The sequence below is a fragment of the Theropithecus gelada genome, chromosome 19, assembly GCF_003255815.1.
Source record: "Theropithecus gelada isolate Dixy chromosome 19, Tgel_1.0, whole genome shotgun sequence".
NCBI lineage: Eukaryota > Metazoa > Chordata > Mammalia > Primates > Cercopithecidae > Theropithecus > Theropithecus gelada.
The window spans coordinates 44,984,536-44,992,460 of record NC_037687.1 but is presented as its reverse complement, the minus strand read 5'-3'; the positions used below and the strand labels follow the sequence as shown (position 1 = coordinate 44,992,460).

At 40.4% G+C, this 7,925-nt stretch overlaps 1 long non-coding RNA gene across 1 annotated transcript in view; it reads right to left on the bottom strand.

Moving 5' to 3' along the window:
- Positions 1-5,670, bottom strand: part of LOC112611871 — a 7,844-nt gene extending 2,174 nt beyond the window's left edge. Inside the window, exon 1 of the long non-coding RNA XR_003116790.1 lies at positions 5,586-5,670. This is a non-coding gene — a long non-coding RNA (uncharacterized LOC112611871). The remainder of the gene's footprint in view (positions 1-5,585) is intronic.
- Positions 5,671-7,925: the final 2,255 nt, after the last annotated feature.

Genomic DNA, 7,925 nt, shown 5'->3' with positions numbered 1-7,925 from the left:
AACAAAAAAAAAAAAAAAAAAAAAAAAAAAAGAATTGCCCAACTACATTCTGTTTACAGGAAACTCACTTTAGATTTAAGGACATACATCGTTTGAAATTGAATGAATGGAAAAAGATATTCCATGCAAATAGTAACCAGAAGTGTGTCAGGTGGCTACACTTATATTGGACAAAATAGACTTTAAGTCAAAAACTACCGTAAGAGACAGAGAAGGACATTATATAATGATACATGGGTCAATTCATCAGGAAAATATAACAATTATAAATATATATGAACCAAACATAAGAACACCAAAATATATAAAGCAAATATTGACAGGACTAAAGGGAGAAATAGACAATAATAGGAGACTTCAATTCCTGACTTTCTGTATGGATAGAAAGAACATGCAGACAGAAGATCAATTATAAACAGAAGTTAGTAAACAGAAGACTTAAACAACACTGAAGACCAAATAGACCTAACAGGCATATACAGAACATCTCACTCAATAGCAACAGAATACACATTATTCTCAAGCCCACATAAAATATTCTCGGGAATAGATCAATTACAATTTTATCTAGATCTGGCTGGCTCTCAAGTCCTGCTGTCTCCACTAGACTTAATTCCTGAAAATACAGTATTTTCTAAGATAATTCACAGTTTAGGAGGGCCAGCTGAAGCTGAGGGGAAAAGGTCAGATAACAAATTTAAGAAGATCATATCAAGTATCTTATCTGAGCCAAATGGAATGAAACTAGAAATCAACACCAGAAGGGAAACTGGAAAATTCACATATATGTGGAAATTGAACATTGAAGAGGAGAGTACACTTCCAAACTCATTTTATGAGGCCAGCACTACCCTGACACCAATGCCAAAGATAGCACAAGAAAAGAAGACTATTGGCCAATATCCCTGATGAACACAGATGTGAAAATCCTTAGCAAAATATTAGCTAATTGAATTTAACAGCACATTAAAATAATCAGATACCATAATCAAGTGGGATTTATCCCTGAGATGCAAGTATGGTTCAATATATGAAAATCAATTAATGTGATTTACTGTATTAACATAATAAAGGATAAAAATCATTTTATGTGGCTCTGAAACCCAATGGCAGCACAACTCCATCAGCTTTTGGAAATTGGAATATGCAGAAAAGGCATTTGATGAAATTTAACACCGTTTCGTAAGAAAAAATATCTCAACAAATTAGGTTAGACGGGATGTATCTCAACACAGTAAAGGCCAATAGGAAAAGGCCATAGCTAACATACAGTCAACAGTGAAAAACTAAAAGCTTTTCTTCTAAAATTAGGAACAAGGCAAGGACTCCTGCTCTTACTACTTCCATTTAACTTACTACTGGAAGTCCTGGCCAGAGCAATTAAGCAAGTAAAATAAATAAAAGGCATCCAAATTAGAAAGAAAGATGTAAAATTGTCTGTTTGCAGATGATATGATCGTACATATTGAGAATTCTAAAGAATCCATAAGAAAACTGAGAACTCAGCCCGGGCACGGTGGCTCACACCTGTAATTCCAGCATTTTGGAAGGCCTAGGTGGGCAGACCATGGGGTCAGGAATTCAAGACCATCCTGGTCAACATGGTGAAACTCCATCTCTACTAAAAATACAAAAATTAGCTGGATGTGGTGGCGGGCACCTGTAATCCCAGCTACTTGGGAGGCTGAGGCAGGAGAATCGTTTGAACCCGGGAGGAGGCAGAGGTTGCAGTGAGCCAAGATTGCACCGTTGCACTCTAGCCTGGGAGACAAGGTGAGACTCTCAAAACAAAACAGCTGGGCATGGTGGCTCATGCCTGTAATCCCAGCACTTTGGGAGGCCAAGGCAGGCGGATCATAAAGTCAAAAGATCGAGACCATCCTGGCCAACATGGTGAATCCCTGTCTCTACTAAAAATACAAAAAAATTTAGCTGGGCATGGTGGTGCGTGCCTGTTGTCCCAGCTTCTCAGGAGGCTGAGGCAGAAGAATCACTTGAACCTGGAAGGTGGGGGTTGCAATGAGCGGAGATCACGCCATTGCACTCCAGCCTGGGCAACAGAGCGAGACTCCATCTAAAAAAAAAAAAATACTGTTCAAAAAAGCAGAATTCAGAAAATGAAAAGGTAAACCTTAACAAGAAAAAATATTTGCAAAATATGTGTCTAACAAAAGACTGCTACAACTCAATTATAAAATATCAGGCCATTGAATAAAAATTGGCAAACTTTTAGCTATACTGACCAAGATAAAAGGAGAAAAGATTCAAATTACCAAAATCAGAAATGAAAGAGGAAACATTACTACCAACATTATAGAAATTAAAAGAACTATAAAGGAATACTAGTGCAATTTTATACCTAGAAATTCTTTTTTTTTTTTTTTTTTTTTTTTTTTGAGACGGAGTCTCGCGCTGTGTCACCCAGGCTGGAGTGCAGTGGTGCGATCTCGGCTCACTGCAAGCTCCGCCTCCCAGGTTCAGGCCATTCTCCTGCCTCAGCTTCCGAGTAGCTGGGACTACAGGCGCCTGCCACCACGCCCGGCTAGTTTTTTGTATTTTTAGTAGAGATGGGGTTTCACCATGTTAGCCAGGATGGTCTCGATCTCCTGACCTTGTGATCCGCCCGTCTCGGCCTCCCAAAGTGCTGGGATTACAGGCTTGAGCCACCGCGCCCGGCCTAGAAATTCTATAATTTGGGTGAAATGGACAAATCCCTAGAATCATAGAAACTATGAAAGCTAACTTGAGAAGAAATAGGATCATCTAAATAGGCATACAACAAGTGAGGAGTAATTAATTCATAATCAAAAAACCACCCACAAAATATTCCAGTTCCAGGCCAGGAGCAGTGGCTCATCCCTGTAATCCCAGCACTGTGGGAGGCTAAGGCAGGCAGATCACTTGAGGTCAGTAGTTCAAGACCAACCTGGCCAGCATGGTGAAACCTATCTCTACTAAAAATACAAAAAAAAAAAAAAAATTAGCCAGGTGTGGTGGTGCATGCCTGTAGTCCCAGCTACTCAGGAGGCTGAGAAAGGAGAATCGCTTGAACCCAGGATGTGGAGGCTGCAGTGATCCAAGATCACTCCACTGCACTGCACTCCAGCCTTTAGAGCAAGACTCCATCTAAAAAAAAAAAAAACCTTCCAGGTCCAGATGGCTGAATTTTGTTAAACATTTAACAAAGAATTAATACCAATTCTTTGTGAACTGTTCATTTTATGGACAGTTAACTCATTTTATGAAACCAGTATTACCTTGATACCAAAACAAGACAAAGACATCATAAAAAGAGAAAAGTACAGACCAATATGATTCTTATAAATATGGATGCAAAACTCTCAACAGAGTACTAGTAAACAAAGCCCAACAATATATAAAAAGAATGTGGCCGGGCACGGTGGCTCAAGCTTGTAATCCCAGCACTTTGGGAGGCCGAGACAGGCGGATCACGAGGTCGGGAGATCGAGACCATCCTGGCTAACACGGTGAAACCCCGTCTCTACTAAAAAATACAAAAAACTAGCCGGGCGAGGTGGCGGGCTCCTGTAGTCCCAGCTACTCCGGAGGCTGAGGCAGGAGAATGGCGGGAACCCGGGAGGCGGAGCTTGCAGTGAGCTGAGATCCGGCCACAGCACTCCAGCCTGGGCGACAGAGCCAGACTCCGTCTCAAAAAAAAAAAAAAAAAAAAAAAAAAAAAAGAATGTATGCCAGCAATGCAAGGTTGGTTTAACATCCAAAAATAAACTATTGTAATACATAATATCAGTAGAACAAAAAACAAATCATATGGTCTTTTCAACACATGCAGAAGAAGCATATCACAAAATTCAACATCTTTTCATAATAGTAATTTTTAAATTATTTTTATTTTTCAATATAGAGATGGAGTTTTGCCATGTTGCCCAGGCTGGTCTCAAACTGCTGAGCTCAAGTGATCTGCTGGCCTTGGCCTTCCAAAGTGCTAGGATTGCAGGTATGAGCCATCATGCCTGGCCATAATAATAATTTTTTAAAACTCAACAAAGTAGTAATAAAAATGAACTTCCTCAACCTGATAACAGCAAGTACAAAAAACCCACAGCAAACATCATAATGATTAAAGTTGGATGCTTTCCCTCTAAGTTTAAGAACAAGATTATAGGCTGGGCATAGTGGCTCATGTCTGTAATCCTACCACTTTGGGAGGTTGAGGCAGGCAGATTGCTTGAGCCCAGGAGTTCGAGACCAGCCTGGGCAACATGGCAAAACCCTGTCTCTACAAAAATTACAAAAAAATTAGCCAGGTGTGGTGGTGGGCACCTGTAGTCCCAACTACTTGGGAGGCTGAGGTGGGAGGATCACCTGAGCCCAGGAGGTCAAGGCTGTGGTAAGCTGTAATTATGCCACTGCATTCCAGACTGGGTGACAAAGTAAGACTCTGTCTCAAAAAACAAACAAACAAAACAAAACAAAAAAACAAGATTATAATGTCTACTCTCATCACTTTTATTTATTATTGTACTTGAGTCTGTAGCTAGGGAAATTTGCAGATTAGAGTTATTTTGTGGGAAATGTCCAAAAGAATCCAGTGAAAAATCTATTAGAACTAATAAACTAGTTCAGCAGTATTATGTAAATTGATATATAAAAATCAATTGTATTTGTATACACTTGCAATGAATCATCCAAAACTAAAATTAAGTAAACAATTTCATTTACAGTAACATAAAGAATAAAACATTTAGGAATAAATTTAACAAAAATTTTCAATATGTACTCTGAAAACTACAAAACATTGTTTAAAGAGAGTCAAAAATATCTACAGAATAGGAAAAAGAATGCACATTCACGAATAAGAAGGCTTGATATTGTTAAGATGACAATATTCCCCAAACTGATCTACAGATTCAATGCAGACTCTAGCAGCTGACCACTTTGTAGAAAGTGATAAGCTGATTGTAAAATTCATATGGAATCGCAAGGAACCCTAAGTAGCCAAACAGTTTGAAAAAGAAAAACAGCCGGGCATGGTGGCTCACGCCTGTGATTCCAGCACTTTGGGAGGCCAAGGCGGGCAGATCACCTGAGGTCAGGAGTTCGAGACCAGCCTGACCAACATGGCGAAATCCCATCTCTACTAAAAATACAAAAACTAGGCCAGATGTGGTGGCTTATGCCTGTAATCGCAGCACTTTGGGAGGCCAAGGCAGGCGGATCACAAGATCAAGAGGTCGAGACCATCCTGGCCAACATGGTGAAACCCCATCTCTACTAAAAATATAAAAATTAGGCAGGTGTGGTGGCACGTGCCTATAATCCCAGCTACTGGAGAGGCTGAGGCAGGAGAATTGCCTGAATCAGGGAGTCGAGGTTGCAGTGAGCCGAGATCACGCCACTGCACTCCAGCCTGGGTGACAGAGTGAGACTCCATCTCAAAAAAATAAAAAAAAGAAAGAGAAAGAAAAAGAAGGAAGGAAGGAGGGAAAGAGGGAAGGAAGGAAGGGAGGGAGGGAGGGAAGGAAGGAAGGAAAGAAAGAAGGAAGGAAGGAAGGAAGGAGAAAACCAAAGTAGGAGAATTCACACTTACTGATTTCAAAACTTACTGCAATGGGCCAGGCATGGTGGCTCATGCCTGTAATCCCAGCACTTTGGGAGGCCAAGGTGGGAGCATTGCTTGAAGCTGGGAGGTCAAGGCTGCAGTGAGCCATGCTCATATTACTGCACCCCAGCCTGGATGACACAGCAAGACCCTGTCTCAAAAAAAAACAAAAAAGAAAACAAAAGTTATTGCAATATAATGGTAATCAAGACTGTGTGGTGTTGGCACAAGGATAGACATATAGATCAATAAAATAGAATTGAGTGTCTACAATTGCATGAAATAAACCCATAAATCTTCTGTTCGATTTTTTAATTATTTCAATCATTTTGTTACATTTCTCTGATAAATTTCTGAATTGCTTTTCGGTATTATCTTGGAAATCACTGTATGATTTCCTTAAATCAAAACTGCTGGTTTGAATTCCTGATCATAGAGCTTGCCTATTGTCATCTTGCTAGGATTGGTCACTGGCTCTTTACTTTGTCCTTTTGGGGAGGTCATGGTTCCCTGTCTGCTATTGTTTCTTATGGATCTACATCTATGTCTTTGCACTGAAGGATGTGTTAGTTATTCCAGCTTTCTCTGTCTGGTTTGTTTTTGTTTTTCTTAGATATGTTTGCTTAGAGATTCTTTGCAGTTTATCTGTTGAGTATCTTTTTCATTAGGTCACTCTTTCCTTTATGGTGCTAGGTGGCACCTTAAGCCCAGGTGTGTCTTTGCCCTAGCAAACATTTTGAGATCTGCCCATCCTGAATGAGGGAGTCCCAAAGGGGCTACCCTGGCAGGGTAGGAAGGCTGGCTAGGGGTTTCTGCCCAGGAGACCCTCTCATCTGAGTTCTGGGATATTGCTGGTGATTATCTTTGTGCTGGATATTTGTTTCTGTTTTCTTGGTGAGAGTGAAGCCAGCTTGCTTCTACTCCACCATTTTGGACCTAGTACCAGTGCAAAACCCATATATATCTTTGGTCAACTGATTTTTTTTTTTTTGAGACGGAGTCTCGCTCTGTCGCCCAGGCTGGAGTGCAGTGGCCAGATCTCAGCTCACTGCAAGCTCCACCTCCCGGGTTTATGACATTCTCCTGCCTCAGCCTCCCGAGTAGCTGGGACTACAGGCGCCCGCCACCTCGCCCGGCTACTGATTTTTTAATAAAGGTGCTAAGACCATTCAATGAGGGAAAAGTAATCTTTCAACAAATAGTGCTGGGGCAACTGGATAGTCACATGCAAAAGAATAAAGTTGGACCATTGCCTTGCACCGTATACAAAAATTAACTCAATGTGAATTGACTACATAAATTAAGAGTTAAAACTATAAAACTCTTAGAAGAAAACATATAGAAAAAGCTTCATGACATTGATTTTGGGAATGGTTTCTTAGACATGGCAGCAAATAAAAAGCAAAAGAAAAACTAGATAAATTTTTTCCTACATCAAAATGAATAACTTTTGTACTTCAAAAGATACCATCAAGAAATTGAAAATAAAACCCATAGAATGGGAAAAAAAATTTGCAAATCATATATGTGGTAAGAGGCTTGTATTCATAATGTATAAATAACTCTTACAACTCAATAATAAAAGATAAAAACCTATTTTAAAATAAGCAAAGGATACGAATAGACATTTCTCCAAAGAAGACATACAAATGGTCAATTTGCAAACAAAAAGATGGTTAGCAACATTAGTCATTAGAGAAATACAAATCAAAACCACAATGATGTGTCATTTCATACCCACGAGGATGGCTAGAATCAAAAAGTCAAATAAGCAAAAACCTGGGGAAATTTGAACCTGGAACCTCGAACACTGTTGGTGGGAATGTTGAATGGGGTAGCCACTTTGGAAAACAACCTGTCAGTTTCTCAAACTATCAAAAAGAGTTACTGTATTACCTAGTAATTCTACTTCGAAGCATGTACCCAAGATAAATGAAAGCAACCCATGCCCACACAAAAACTTGTATATGAGTGTTTGCAGCATTATTCATAATGGCTGAAAGGTAGAAACAATCCAAAGTGATAAATGGGTAAAAGAAAGTGGTACATCCGGCCGGGCGCGGTGGCTCAAGCCTGTAATCCCAGCACTTTGGGAGGCCAAGACGGGCGGATCACAACATCAGGAGATCGAGACCATCCTGGCTAACACGGTGAAACCCCGTCTCTACTAAAAAAAATACAAAAAACTAGCCGGGCGAGGTGGCAGGTGCCTGTAGTCCCAGCTACTCGGGAGGCTGAGGCAGGAGAATGGCGTAAACCCAGGAGGCGGAGCTTGCAGTGAGCTGAGATCGGGCCACTGCACTCCAGCCTGGGCGACAGAGCGAGACTCCGTCTCAAAAAAAAA